Here is a 16,108-nt window from a genome sequence, read left to right as displayed (position 1 = left end):
TGACATGTTGCTAGAGCAGTAATGGTAATCCCTTCACAGCGTTCTTTCATGTCATGAAGATTAATTGAAACATTTTTTTAACTAAATTATTTTGTGTCAGTTGTTCTTCCCCCCTCTTATGCTACATCTCGTTCCAGAAGAGCAAGACGGCAAAGGCCAAAACTCCCAACTCAAGGCTTCAAAACTGTATTCCACAAACCAACTGGTGACATCGCCATCACTCTGTCCACCGCTTATACATTATACAGTCTATGGCTGTAACAAATGAGGGAATTGTCCATCGTAAATTGCGCCTGCTTCTGAAAAAAATGCATGCAAATACAAAAAACTAAACATTTTCAATGCCTGCAAAGTTTATTAAAATCCTTATAAAATAACTAAATCATTCGTAGTCTTTACATGTTGCATACTTTGATGAATGTAAAGAAGGTTTGTAACGTAATTGAACTATTGCACTTTAATAACACACATTTTAGCTTCTCATGCAATTGAATGAGAATAATTCCTTAGAAAAACAACAGCACTTTTTTCTTCCTGCTGCTCATTATTATCTAGGTCAGACTGTACTGAGTGTGAAGCAGGGCATTGTTGCATCTCTGGCCTCAATGTGCTTCCTTGCTGTTATCAACCTGCACTTTGTAGATGAGTGCGTTGATACAAATTAAGATTCATAATTGTGATACGCAACAAACAAAGAGCACTCTCTGCTCTGACAAAAAAATAAAATACTTGTGGTTTAGGTTATGAAAGTGATTTATGTTGCCTGTGCAAGTGCACAGTGTGCAGTGCAACGTGTGGCTGTGGTTCTCGCGGTTAGTGTGAATGAAGTCTGCATACTTTTAATTGAAAACTCCTGCAAACTGGTGTATTTTTACTCAAACTAAACGTAATCTTCAGCTTTATAAGATAGCATTTACACATATTCTAACCCCACTGCAGAACAATTGATTATGTGCTCTGCAATGGCATGTGTCGGAGTTGTACCAAAAAAACATTTCACTATATCTCTGCGACACATTTACTGTGTCACACACCCCTATCCACTTTTCATGTGAGCGTGAATGAGTTCTCAAAGTGGAGCTATTCAAGTCTGAGTACGAAGTGCCTCGCTGACTCAAATATCTGCAGCTTGAGGTGAAATGAGAGCAGTATGCTCCAAATGCGTTAAGGCATGAAAAATTGCCCAGAGAGCTTTTACCTGGGTGTGTAACTGTCAGTTATGACCCAAGATTAAACAATATCTCCCTTTCTATCTCACGAGATGATTTACCTCAACATGAGGTGTCTTTTGGCAATGCTACTCCACCCTTGTGCTCATTGATTTCAGGCTGAGACTGGTTTCTGCTGCAGCTTGCAAAGCCCTGCAGCAACCACACCCTTTAAAGCTTCCTGCAAATCATACCTAACGCCTATGATTTTCAGATGTACTGCAGAAAGGTCTGGAAATGTACTACCAAGTATTCAAAACTTTGAGTAGATTCACAAATGATATTTATCATTTATAAATATATAAGTAACCCAATTCTTCCTTGATTCTCTAAACACTGAAATGAATTAAGAGCCCATGTGCACAAAAGTATGTACTAGATTGCTTGTATGTTGGTATTAATAAAAAATAACTGCAGTGAGTTGAGAGAAAACCTTAATTTCCTCATGTGACGCATGAGATTTCCTGTATTTTCTATTTCTGTGAAACAAATGTGCAGAGTTGATGCAAAAGCAAACAGCTTTCTTTACAATTTGGCATGAACGTGAGGATTTCTTCGATTTAAAACAAGACATTCTGCAGGAGCAAGTTGCAAAGGTAAAACAATGTTACGTAATGTTTTTTGCTGCTGATTTTGTCCTGTGTGTTCATGCAGGTTACTTTGATGCATAGGGGCTCGACAGTAAGGGAAATTTAATTCCACTGGCTTAAACTTGATATTTCTCTGCTGCACAGAGCTGTTGAAATAACATAAATCATAAATTAGGGTGCAATTACGTTTAATAACACCGTTGACAAATAGCATCAATGTCTCAATAGAATGTTGCACAAAGCAGTGAACGGAAGGGAGTGTTTAATTCGGAGTCATTCTGAACAACAGAGTGACAACAATATGGACAACTAAGGTGGAGGTTTGAATGTCTGGTGGAGGCTTGATTCAACTCATCCCAATGAAAATGCTTTTGTTGATTTAGCTGTCCTCACAGAACCAAATCCACACAATACAAAATACTTTGTATCTCTGCATGTTTTGTGAATTCATATTGATATTAATTGTTCCTACAGTGTCCAACATGGCATCAACATTGTGTTCTGGGGAATAGTATTCATTGTCCTTTGACTTTGAAAATCATTGTGGTTCTAAATGTGTCTTTAAGTATTACAACATTACGCAATCCAAAAAGGTTGTGGAGGACTTCAATTTGAGAGAAAATGACAATGGTGACATCTGGTGGCCATGAGGAAAATTACACTGTCTGGTTTTGCTTTATTTTTGATGTATTGTTGTTATTTTAGGCCTAATATCCACAAAGGTAAACAAATACAAAGAAACCCTACCTTAAATTGAAACAATAAAACCTTTATTTTTTATTTTAATAGTTATCTTTGCGTGACCTGAACACGTAGTTCATATCTACACACGTGTTATTGGTTTGTCCAAAACGTTTTTCCAAGGAAGAATCAGCATCTCTTTCCAAATTACAATGTGACTATTTATTTTTATTTTGATATACTTTATTAATCCCCGTGGGGACATTTTTTCTCTGCATTTGACCCATCCTAGTGTTAGGAGCAGTGTGCTGCCATTTTTGAACGGCACCCGGGGAGCAGTGTATGGAATGGTGCCTTGCCGGGACTTGAACTGGTGACCTTCCAGTTGCCAAGCCAAGCCTATCGACTTCGCCACCACCGCCCCCTTACTGAATTTTAATGCACATCTGAGGGTAACAATAAACCTTTTTCATCTTTGCTTTTTAGTCATATTTTGGTGTCATACTTTATGATGGATAGTAACTAATTACACATGTATCAAATACAATTTTGAGGCACTTGTTCTCTAGTTGAGTACGTCTATTTCCTACTACTTTATACTTCTACTCTATTACAAACCATAGGCAAAGGAAGTGCTTTTTACACAAATACTTTTATTAGATAACTTTGGTGACATTCAAGATTCTGATTTATAATACAGATATAATCAACATAATGAATCATGCATTATGTTTAGGTCAAATTAATTGATCCATTGATGCAATTCATAAGCTACCCAAGAGTAAATATATCAAATAATTCCCTTTTTTTTACCAGCTGAAACAAGTTGGAGTTTCAAGTACTTACTACAACCCTGCTATATAATTGCAATAAAAACGAAACAAAAGAAATGCCATGGTGTCCCTCTTAGACAATAAAATGCTGTTTTACCTAGTATACCCCCATCTAAGTTACACGTTACGAGCTGACTCTTTATTCATTAAGAAGCATACCAAATGAAAGTCAAATGTAAGTTTACTGTCAGCAGAGGTGTTACTGAATATCCTCTGTCTCAACCTGCTCACTGGAGGACACCACCTGCCCATCGATGATCTTCTCCACAATGGTCTTTATTCTCCGCTCGACATGGGGTTTGTGCTCTGCAGAGGAGACATAATGCATCATGGGACCAGTGGTAGGAAAAGCATGCAGAGCTTGTACTTGATTGAAATCCTGCATTCAAAATGTTACGCAAATCAAAGTACCAAAGTATTGGCATCAAAATATACTTAAAGTACCAAAAGTAAAAGTATTCATTATGCAGATTGGTCCATATTAGAATCATATATGTTTATGTTCTGATTATAATGATTGATGCATTAATGTGTTAATCAAAGCTGGTAAGTGAAACACATTTGTATGACTTTGAATATTGATGGTTTACTTAAACTATTATTTAAGTATTGATTATATTTCACATCATTAATCAACATCTGCAAAGTAACTAAAGGTACAAAATAAATGTGTTGGAGTGAAAGTACACTATTTACCTCTGAATTATGGTGGGGTAGAAGTACAAATTACAAGAACATTTAAATACTCAAGTAAAGTACTAGTCCCTATGTGCATGGAAATACAGTGCAATACGTCAATGATGTTGGTACAGGATCAGACAGTTAGTTTAGTCATAGTATTATCTGTCTAACAGATCACAATAAATCGATAAATAATACAATGCACTATATCACGTGCCATAAGATATGTAATATAAAAGTCATGGTATAGTATACATATGACATAAATAATGATGCCCTTGTAAATAATGGGATTCTTACCTTCCACTTCCACAACCTCTTTGATAACATAGGCCCTATGGAGAAAAAGACGTCACTTTAAAACATATTTTATTCATTCAATTGTATTCTTCTACTTTCACTTTATAGAAATGAACCCCTCACTTTCTCTCCGGAATGAGCGTCCTCTCGTGCGTGTCTCCGTCCAGCAGCCTCCTGTACTCAGCGATCTCCATCTCCAGCCTCATCTTGATGTCCAGCAGGATCCTGTACTCGGTCTGCTGCTGCTCGATGGAGCCCTGCAGCCCCTGCAGGTCCCCCTGCAGCGTGTTGATGCTGAGCTGCAGCTGGCTGAGCTGGGTGTTGAACCACACATTGGACTCCTCCAAAGTTCTCTGTCTGCACTGAATCTTCAGGGCGGAGGGGAACGGTGTTAGGAAAGCGGAGAGTGTGTTTTTTTTAAAAATGCCCTTACTTCAAGTAATTAAGTTCTAGTTACATTAAAATACTAATTTAAATCTGTACCCAATCAAATGCATGCACAGATTCCTGGTAAACCACATGGGGGCAGTATTTGTAGTTTAACCTCCTGATACTTGTGCCAAAAGATACAATAGTTACTAAGGGAAAACTCTCCTGAGGGAGGGTCAGTAAAACCATGCCTGTAAGTCAGGGGTGTCCAAACTACGGCCCGGGGGCCAAATGCAGCCCATTTTGAATCGGCCTTCAGCAAATTCAAAAAGTAAATGAAATATGGCCCACAAATTAGTCTTGTGCTTGTTGTATATTGTACTTCTTAAATATATTACGTAAACAGATATTAGTATGCATGTGTTGATGAACCCAGTTTTCAAATAAAAAGAAAACATTTCTATACAAATCTAAGTTGATAAGAAAAAAGCCCAATAACTTATTTACATAACCATCTTGAAATATACCCTTCATATTTCCTCTTGATAACCAATCTGAGGCTTCAGTTTTAAGAAATGAGCATAACAAATAAATGAAACCCTATAGAGAGCTGAGATGTAGGCTGTTTTTTCAAGTAACAAGCATAATTTACCTCCATTTCATTGATTTTGATAACTTATAACTTAACTTATGAGGCAATATACCTCACCTCTAGTGAGTGGCCTAGCTCGTTGTATATTTTTCTGTGTGTGACCCTCAGTGAAAAAAGTTTGGACACCCCTGCTAAGTATTACAAATCCATTGTGTAGTGGTAAGAAGTCTGATGAGTCTTTAAACGCGTATTCTATTATGTCAGACTTCAGACTCATATTTGATTGTCCATACCTTTTCAACAGCATGTCACCATTTTGCATTCCCAAGTCCTAAACTTTCAGTGTCGAGGCCTTAACAATGAAATGTGCGCTTCTGACCAATTTCCACCTGATTTGTTTTTATATTAAAATTATTTTTCTGTTAACCACTGATTTTTGTACATACCCACCCGTTTTCTTTGGTATCGTTTTTCCAAAATGTAGTACCGTTAATTTAGTTCTTGTTTTCAAAGTGTATCTGTTTAATTAAATATCAACTTGGTACCCACTTTTTAGGGTTAGGGTTAGTGTTAGGCTCAATCAAACGGTTTCTATGTTACTAGTTACTGCTCCAGTCCAAGGTCTAGTCAAGTCCATTTCGTCGAGTTGAGTCACAAATCATCATATTTGTGATTCGAGTCTGACCCGCGTCCAGGTCATGTGACTTGACTCCTCCCCTCCGGTTTCCGCACAGGACTGTTTTGTGTCTAAATCCCATTCATCCAGACTGCAGAAGCCTTTGCCTTACTTCAGAAACGTTGACATACAGTATAGCTTTGCACAGAACCCCATCACTAACATGAAAACACACAAAAAATGCATCTTGTAAAGCCCATTATGAGCAGGAGGAATTATAACGTGGAAACAGTTTAAATATACATGTGGGCATGTGAGTGTGGTTTTAAGATAGACTTGAGAAAAAAGTGAACATACCCTTTAATCTCAGTGTGATCAGCAAACCCTGCACAGTGAAAAGGAGCGTTTGCATTCAGTGGGTCGGCTACGTCTTACCTCTGTGAGGATGCCGTCCCGACTTATCTCCAAATTCTGGTAGGTCCTCCTCAGCTCTGACTGCTCTGTGTAAAATGTATTCACCTCTGTGGTAGATACTAAGATTCTCACATTTAATTCCTCCACCTATTTACACACAAACACAAACATATACAGAGATGGTAGAAGGACTCAGATCTTGTACTTGAGTCAAACTACAAAATACTCAGTTACAAGTAAAAGTCCTGCAATCAAAATGTTACTCAAGTAAAAGTAGAAAAGTATTGGACTCAAAATATACTTGAAGTACCAAAAGTTTAAGTATCATTCTGCAGATTGGTTTATTTCAGAATAATATATATGATATGTTTTATAATGATTGATCATGAAAGTGTTCTCAAAGCTGGTAAAGGTGCAGCTAGTTTGAATGGCTTTGTATACTGCAGGGTAGCTTGTGAATTTACTCCAGGTGGAACTAAAGTCTGATTTAAGTGTTGATTATATTTGACATCATTCATCCAAATCTGTCAAGTAATTAAATACATTTACCTCTGAATTGAAACAGGGTAGAAGTACAAAGTAGCAAACAATGTAAATGCTAGTACAAATCATCATACTAAAAAAACCTACTTGAGTAAATGTATTTAGTTACTTTACACCACTGCACATATACATGACATTGCCACCTTTTATCACCACTATTTGTATTGCTCTCCTCTCTCACCTTAGCTTGGAACCATTTCTCCACCTCCTGCATGTTCTTCACCATCAGGGCTTCGTACGCCTCCCTGGTTTCCTTCAGCTCCTTCTCTATGTCTTTAGACTCTGCACATTCCACCCTCACATCCACCGAGCCGCTCTGCTGCTTCCTTATGACCTGCAACTCCTGCAACATGCACATATTTGTATTATCTCCTGCCCTTAGACAGGATCAAACGGCTTTATTGTCATATGTGTAGATATACAATGAACAACTTAAGTCACAGGCTCCTTCAACAATGCAACAAGACATAAAACAAAACATTAAAAATAGTGCAAGAAGAAACAGAGTAGAAACAAAATACTGTTAATGTTGAAAGCCTTATGTGCAAGTAATGCAGGAGAAGTTAAGTATATACAAGTCAAATATAATAAGATGAGCTAAAAATAGAATGTAAAAAAACAGAAAAAGAGTGCATATTACTCCTGTTTTATCTGCACTACGTTGGCTGCCAGTGTCTTTCAGAATATTGTTTTAAAAAATATTTGACTGGTTTTTAAAGCTCTTAAGGTTTGGCACCCACGAATCTCACAGAGTCACTCTTGTTTTATGTCCCTGGACGAGCCCTGACGTCCTCTTCTAAATATCCCTAAATGCCGCTTTTATCCACTGCGCTCCCATACTGTGGTACATTGTGACGTTTTTATTACTCTTATCTTTATCTTTCTTTAACCTAAATGTTTGCTTTATTTTATAGGGTTTCATATTGTTGCACCGGTTCACTGAGTCTTGTGTCTTATCTTTCTGAGAGGAATCATTATTTATTGTATTTTTTATTATTATACCCTTTTACCTCCTTGTGTCTCTTAACCTGATAAAATGTTATATGTTGTTACTATGCTACATGTATCTGTAAAGGTCTTAACATCTGATCTGAGGGGAACTTCTTGTTGTTTTATTTTTAACTTGTATGTGTGCCATTTTGTAAAGCACTTTAAGCTGCACGTGCTGTATGAAAAGTTGCTATATAAATAAAGCTTTATTATTATTAAAATGATAATACTGCCAACAGGTGGCACCATTGTACTTTAAAACAGAGCATGCAGTGAAGCATTCCTCTACAACAGTGATTCTCAAATGGGGGTACGCGGACCACTAGGGGTACGTTGGGGGTACTGCAGGGGGTACGCCTGAGGTAAACAAAATAAAAAGGTAATTAAAAAATACCATGCATGATTACAAAAATAATCTTAGTGCAATAAGGTTAAATAGGAACACACAATTTGATATAAAATATTCCTAGAACCACTAAGGGGGTCCTCATATAAACATGTTACATTTGTGTATTGTATTTATAGTTTTTAATAATATATCATTTGTTCATTGGTTTGTTAAACATATATTAATTCAATTGAAAAAACTCCTTGGAAAAATCTTTTTTTTTCATGCATAAAGATGAAAATATCCTTAGTTTGTTGTAATTTGTGCATTAAGGAGTTAATAAATCAAACACTAATGGAACATCACTATATTGTAATTATTTATATAGGCTTTTCTGTCAAAAAATGTCCGGGGTCGATCAGGGGGGTACTTGGCTGAGAAAATGTTTCAAAGGGGGTTCATTACTGAAAAAACTTTGAGAAGCATCCTCTACAACACGGGCCGTTTCTCAATCTCGAGGATAGTGGCTTCCAAGCAATATTTCAAGGATGCTACGTCATCAAGTGGCGCAGCAGGACCGTTCCAACTTGGAATTCCACCGAGGCCGCGTCCTTGGTTTGGGGGAAATTTCGAGGCTGCCCATGGGTAGACTTCGCGTCCTTAAAATCCCCACAATGCTTGCGCACGGACCAATTTCCCAAATCTGTGCCGAAAAATATAAGGCGGGCCTCTCAATGACCAGTGGCGACTGTCATAGGGGCAGGTGGGGCACAGCCCACCTAGTGTCAGCAGAATGTATTAAAAGTAATGATTACAAAAAAAAATGCAAAAATAAATTAAAAAATATATAAAATATTTTAAGATCATGTTTAATCATCTGATTCGTCTCATTGCTGTTTTAGTCTGTGTTCTTCTAATTAGTGTCTACAGTGTGGGCCTATTGAGCTGTTTAGAGCCATGTGGGACAAAACCCGATCCTGCCCCTCCCTCTCCCTGTTTACGTCAATGGTGACTGTAAAAACTACACTGCGCATGCTCAGAGTACTTTCCTTTTAATGGTGTGTGGCAACAAATAATGACCATAGGGGGCATAGAGCTGCCATCCCCACCATACGTCATCTCACTCATTCAGAGCTGATTGGCTGTTAAGTACCGTGTGCCGCGAAAAGTGTGGTGTGTGAAGAGGAGACGAGAAGAGCTGCAGTGACGCGTCCTAAAACCAGGAAGTAAGGCTGCGCATTGGCTTCCCTCACAAAAAAGCAATGATATTTCTCCATAGGATTTTAGAAAATAGCTCAAAATAAGATCTGTGGGAAACATAGCTGTTAGATAAATGCACGTTTTGTTCAGCCGGATAATATCCACATGTCTACCCTACTTTTTATCATTTTCGAATCATAAATCTATTGATGTAGATTAGATTTATTATAAATGGACTTCATCTTCAAGTCAAGGTAAGACTGCAATTGTATTGAAAATGGGATCTTACTAAGAGAGAAACAATTCAATATTTAAATGATAAAATTACATTTTTTGGGTATCCTTTTGTTGAACTGTCTGTTTAAAATTATTGAAGCATCAGACTAAAAAAGCTTTTGAAAATAATATTATATTTTGATTTAGGTCAAAATATAATATTTGTAAACCTGAAGAGCCAGTGCCTCAGCAGCCATTGAACCTCACTGCAGAAGCTTATATATACTGTAGACATCTACGTTTTTTGTGCCCACCCACTTTTGTACATATAAAAACGCCACTGCATATGACGCAACACCTGCACACTTGCTAGCCTGTTCCACTCTTTGTTTTCCGAATGCCAGGAAGGATTCTTGCCTAGCTTCTGAAGGAAGTGACTCGGAAGACATGTGCTACCAAGCAAGCGTACTCGCGATTGAGAAACACCCAGAGGATCTGATTGGCTCTCACCTCCTGGTGGCTGCTCCTCATGTACACACCAGCTCCTCTGACATACCCTCTATATTCAGCTCCAAGTCGCTGATGGAGAGGGTCAGGCTGTCCCGGACCCCCTTTGAGACGAATCACATCAGCCTGCACCGTCGAATGCATGTTCAACTCTACCTCATACCTGCAGAAGGAAGCCATGTGTAGTTCACAAATGAAATGAGTTAAAGAAAAACAATTATGCCATAAGGGTGCATAGAGCGACCATGGAGGGCACACCTACTTGACTTGAAAGTCTTCTGCAGCCAGTTGAGCATTGTCAATCTGCAGTTTGAAGCGTTGGTTGTCTAAATATTTATTCAAGATCTAAGTGGGAGAAAATGTTTCTGTAGCATTATTCCATTCATATTTCACCCTTCACTTTAGCACTCATCAGTACAATTCTGTGGCATCTTTGTGCAGTTGAAGACACCAAAACATGACAGCATGTAGTACAATCACTGAACAACTGTTTTTATTTTATTATTGAATAGTAGTTTTTTCAATAATGTTTTTTTACGATGATGTGCTACCTGAGCTCGGACATCAGTGATGATGGCGAAGAACTTTGTAAAGTCATTGGAGTGAGAAGGACCTCTCTTCTCTAAGAACTCACTGATCTGCAGCTCCAGTCTTCTGTTGGCCGACTCCAGGGAGTGCACCTGAACACAACCACAGGGTGACGTCAAATAGTCTCCATACTGTAGCTAACTCTCTCTGCATCAGCTGACAGATGACAGATGCATCCATTCATAAAATACTTAAGTCCTGGCTCCAAAGGTATGTCTGGCGCCGAGAAGCAATACTTTTTAAAACAATGTATTCTTGTTAAGATTAGTACTAACCAAATGCCAACATATTAATGGGAAAAAAGTAATGGTATTCTTTACTAAAAGTGAAAATAATTTCTTCAGAAGGCAGTGGTGTAAAGTAACTAAGCACATTTGCTCAAGTACCAACTTAAGTAAAAATGTTGAGATACTTGTACTTTAGTATTGTATTTCAATATGCTGCTACTTTGTACTTCTTCTACTCCACTACAATTCAGAGGTAAATCATGTACTTTTACTCCTCTACATGTATTTAATACCTTTAGTTACTTTACAGATTTGGAGTAACTCTTAAATCAGACTTTAGTCACACCTGGAGTAAATTCACCAGCTACCCTGCAGTATACAAAGTCATTCAAACGAGCTGCACCTTTACCAGCTTTGAGAACACTTTCATGATCAATCATTATAATCAAAACACAACATATATATTATTCTGAAATAATCTGCATAATGAGTACTTTTCCTTTTGGTACTTTAAGTATATTTTGATGCCAATACTTTTGTACTTTTACTTGAGTAATATATTGAATGCAGGACTTTTACTTGTAACAGAGTATTCCTACACTCTGGTACTTTTACTCAAGATCTGAGTACTTCTTCCACCTTTGGTTATACGTGTTTTAATGTTGTAGCTGGTCATCAAACTTTTTTGAGGTAAAGATATAATTTACAATGTTTTCTAACTATTAAAAGTATTTAACATCATAATCTGCAAAGTAACTCTAAAGCACAGTAAGTACGTATAACCATATTAGCCTCTAAAATATAGTTGCATGCACGTAGAAAAGTGACATCAATGTGAAAAACTCAGTCCAAAATGATGTAATTAAGTACACTCAGCACTTTACTGAATTCATTTGTTTCTGACCATTGTTTTAGGACCGAATTGAAACATTGTGAACCCCTCCTTTAAAGTTTAGCATTTGTGCGTGTCTCTGAAGGTGCATAAAAGTAAGAGATCATCTATGTAAGGACGAACATATAATGCATTTTTTAATTTTAAGGGGCAAATTAATGGGTATACGCAAATTAATAAAAAATATTCTATCACAGTGAAGGTTCTAGAACAATACAGAGGATTCTGCATACATTTTTAGTTATCATCATGATCATCATGATCAAAGTCCTGCATTCAATATATTACTGCAAGCGTCTTTGAGTTTCCTGAAAAGCGCTATACAAGTCTCATGTATTATTATTATCATCATCATCATCACGGCTCACCTGCTGCAGGTAGGATTCCAGGCGGTCGTTGAGGTTCTGCATGGTCAGCTTCTCGTTGAAGTTCACTGCGCTTTCACTGAAAGGGTTGTGTGACCCGGAGGTATGGGAGATGCGGGTCCCGTAGCCCCCGGCCCCCCCATACACACTGGGAGAGCGGCCCTGCATCAGGGGCCCGCTGGTGGGGAGGAGGAAGCCCTGGAAGCCTCCGACCGACTGCTGGAAGCCTCCGACCGACTGCTGCATGCCTCCTCTCTGGCTCAGGGAGCTGCTGGTCACGCTGCGGGCGCTGTAGCTCCGGCTGCTCTGGCGGCTGCTCTGGCGGCTGAATGAGACAGACATGTTGGAGGTGAGGATGGAGGTGGAGGTGACCTGGAGGTGATGAGCAGAGCTGGAGAGGAGTACCTGAGTCTGCGACAAGTGGGCTTTTTATAGAGAGGAGGAGAGAGGAACCAGATTGAACCCATGCCAACAATGTGTGGTATGCAGACGACTTGTGTTTTCACACCTAGTCGAGCATTAGTAACGCTCCTTAGGCGACAGGTTGAACATCTAGTTAGGCGGCTTGACGGTTAATTATACCGTGCCCGCAGCCTGGTATGTAGATAACAATTTGTATTCCTTCGGTGTCAGTCATACTTTGGCTGAAGCTCAGGTATTTCAGTGTGTGCACAGCTAAATTAATTAAATAAAAATAATACTTTTGTCACTAGCCTATATTCAGTGCTTTGAAAGGGATTTCCTTTCCCTGTAGTTTGATAGGCTTTTGTGCATGTAAGTGGTCTGCAAAGACTAAAATTCCAAAGTTTCTCTACCACCCCCCCCCCCCCCCCCCTGCCTGAAATGCTTCCATTGGAGTCCTTTGTTAACTTCTGTAACATAATAAGCGCTTTAGACAGAAGGTGAAAAAAGGTGCTGCAGCGCAGACAGTATGAGATCAAGAGCTTTTGCAGCATTAAAGCATGTAACATTCATTCAAGTACATTTCTAGCATAATAAATAAATACAATAATAAGAATAATACAATAATGCCATACATATGTCAAAAATATTATTAATAAACTAATGGGACAGTATGGCAAACAAATAAATAACAAAACATAAAAATATTTAAAATAAAAACAAAGTTATATATATATATATGTAGAAAATGTCATAATATATTATGTTTTAAAAGTAAATTCATAGTATAGTATGTCGTTAAACAGTCAAAGTAAAAACCAAAAGCCTTATTTCCATTGTGGTCCTAAAATAACAGAACAGCACAAGATGAAACAACACGACCACAGGGCAGACAATGCAGACACTACATGATATACATATATTATATATATATATAAATAGCAGATAGCAGAGATGAGAATTAAATGAACTGCATGGTACTTTGTAAACAGGTCTTTAAGGTCACTTTTAATGTGCTAATACTGTGTTGATGAGCCCAGAGCACAGCGGAGCTTGGTGATGATGCATGGTGTCATAACATCCACCTGCACCACCATTACTGCATCCTCACCTCAACCTGAGAGAGAGTTGGCAGGGACGCCAGTCATTAAACCGCTCTTAAAAAAGAATAATCTAGATGCTTCAGTAATGAACAATTACAGGCCCATATCAAACCTCCCATTTCTAGGTAAAATCATTGAAAAAGTTGTTTTTCAACAGTTGAGTAATTTCTTGCATTTAAATAACTGTTTCGATGCGTTCCAGTCAGGCTTTCGTCCAAACCACAGCACTGAGACTGCTCTTGTAAAGGTCTTTAATGACATCCACTTAAACACAGACAGTGGCAGAACTTCAGTGTTAGTATTATTAGATCTCAGTGCTGCATTTGTCACTGTTGACCACAGCATATTACTAGACCGACTGGAGAACTGGGTGGGACTTTCGGAAACAGTTCTGAATTGGTTTGAATCCTACTTAAAGGACAGAAACAACTTTGTTTCTATAGGTAAATACACATCTGAGTTGACAAATATGACATGTGGGGTTCCTCAAGGCTCCATCTTGGGGCCTCTTCTCTTTAACATCTACATGCTACCACTGGCTCAGATAATGAAGAACAACAAAATAAGTTACCATAGCTATGCAGATGACACACACATTTACGTAACAATTTCACCAGGAGACTATGCTCCAATTCAAACACTGAGTAAGTGCATTGAACAAATCAATGACTGGATGTGTCAGAACTTTCTCCAATTAAACAAAGATAAAACTGAGGTAATGGTTTTTGGAGCCAAGGCAGAACGTATAAAAGTTAGCGCTGAGCTTCAGTGTGCAATGTTCAAAACAACAGATAAAGCCAGAAATCTAGGTGTAGTCATGGACTCTGACCTGAGTTTCAACAGTCACATTAAAACTGTTACTAAATCAGCCTACTATCACCTAAAGAATATATCTAGGATTAAAAGACTAATGTCACAGCAGGATTTGGAAAAACTTGTCCATGCTTTTATCTTCAGTAGACTCGACTACTGCAATGGTGTCTTCACAGGTCTCACTAAAAAATCTATTAGGAAGCTGCAGCTGATTCAGAACGCCGCTGCTCGAGTCCTCACTAACACTAAGAAAGTGGATCACATCAGTCCAGTTCTGAAGTCTTTACACTGGCTTCCTGTGTGTCAAAGAATAGATTTCAAAATACTGCTGCTGGTTTATAAAGCACTGATTGGTTTAGGCCCAAAATACATTTCTGACCTCCTGCTAAATTATGAACCATCCAGATCTCTCAGGTCTTCAGGGACTGGTCAGCTTTCTGTCCCCAGAGTCAGAACTAAACATGGTAAAGCAGCGTTCAGTTATTATGCTCCAAATATCTGGAACAAACTCCCAGAAACCTGCAGGTCCGCTGCAACTCTTACTACTTTTAAATCCAGGCTGAAGACTTTTCTTTTTGTCGCTGCTTTTAATTGAACTATTCATATCTTAGACTGCACTGTAACTTTTATCCATGTACTTTTTTCTTTTAATGTTTAATTGACAGCACTGTAATTTTTATCCATGTATTTTTTCTTTTAATGTTTATTTTATTAGCTTTTCTTTTTAATGACTGATTTTAAATGCCATTTTCTTAATCTCTTTCATTTTTTGTAAAGCACTTTGAATTGCCTTGTGTTGAAAAGTGCTATATAAATAAACTTGCCTTGCCTTGCCTTGCCTTGCCAAGACTTTAGTCACACATAGTTTTGAATATAATTGCTTTCTGTTTTATTTTGAACATTATTATTAATTATCTTCCTACGAAGTAAAGCGAGTGGAACGGGAACTCAATTACCCAATCACACACACACACACACACACACACACACACACACACACACACACACACACACACACACACACACACACACACACACACACACACACACACACACACACACACACACACACACACACACACACACACACACACACACACACACACACCACACACACTCTCACACCACACACACACACACACACACGCACACGCACACAGCCACACCTTTTTCATTGGAAGCTTATTCACCATTTGGTCAGAGTGAAATGTGTCTAAATCAGACAGCAGATCAGTGACAGCAGATATGTGTGGCCATTAAAAGTCCACCATCACAGATATAAGCTATTGGTTAAATGTGTATAGTATCATAATCCAAGGCTTTCCAAGAGTTCGTTTTTATGTGTTTCAACGTGAAGCCTTAAAATAATTAAACTGAATTCAGCAAGTTATAAGCTCAGGGTATTATCATTTATAGTTCATTTGCATGTTAAAATGTTTTTCTTACAATCTCAGTAAACCAATATCCCTTCTTTTCAACTGAGTTAGGAGAAAGAAATATACAAATACAAAACTTTTGTCAAATGCTGTGATTGTTCATCTTTTGGGATATGATCAGAACCGAGAACGTAGAGAGATGAGCACCTATAGCAGCACAAATGATGAAGACATGTTTGTTTAAAATCACTATTACACAACCATGTCTTTTTTA

General features: G+C 38.1%; 1 pseudogene; it reads right to left on the bottom strand.

The window, feature by feature from the left end:
- Positions 1-3,112: 3,112 nt before the first annotated feature.
- LOC117561612 lies at positions 3,113-12,562 on the bottom strand (annotated as a pseudogene).
- Between the last annotated feature and the right edge of the window lie 3,546 nt (positions 12,563-16,108).

The sequence above is a fragment of the Gymnodraco acuticeps genome, unplaced genomic scaffold (assembly GCF_902827175.1).
Source record: "Gymnodraco acuticeps unplaced genomic scaffold, fGymAcu1.1, whole genome shotgun sequence".
Classification (NCBI taxonomy): Eukaryota; Metazoa; Chordata; class Actinopteri; order Perciformes; family Bathydraconidae; genus Gymnodraco; species Gymnodraco acuticeps.
Note: the sequence above shows the minus strand (reverse complement) of the source record. Positions and strands in the feature narration are given on the sequence as shown.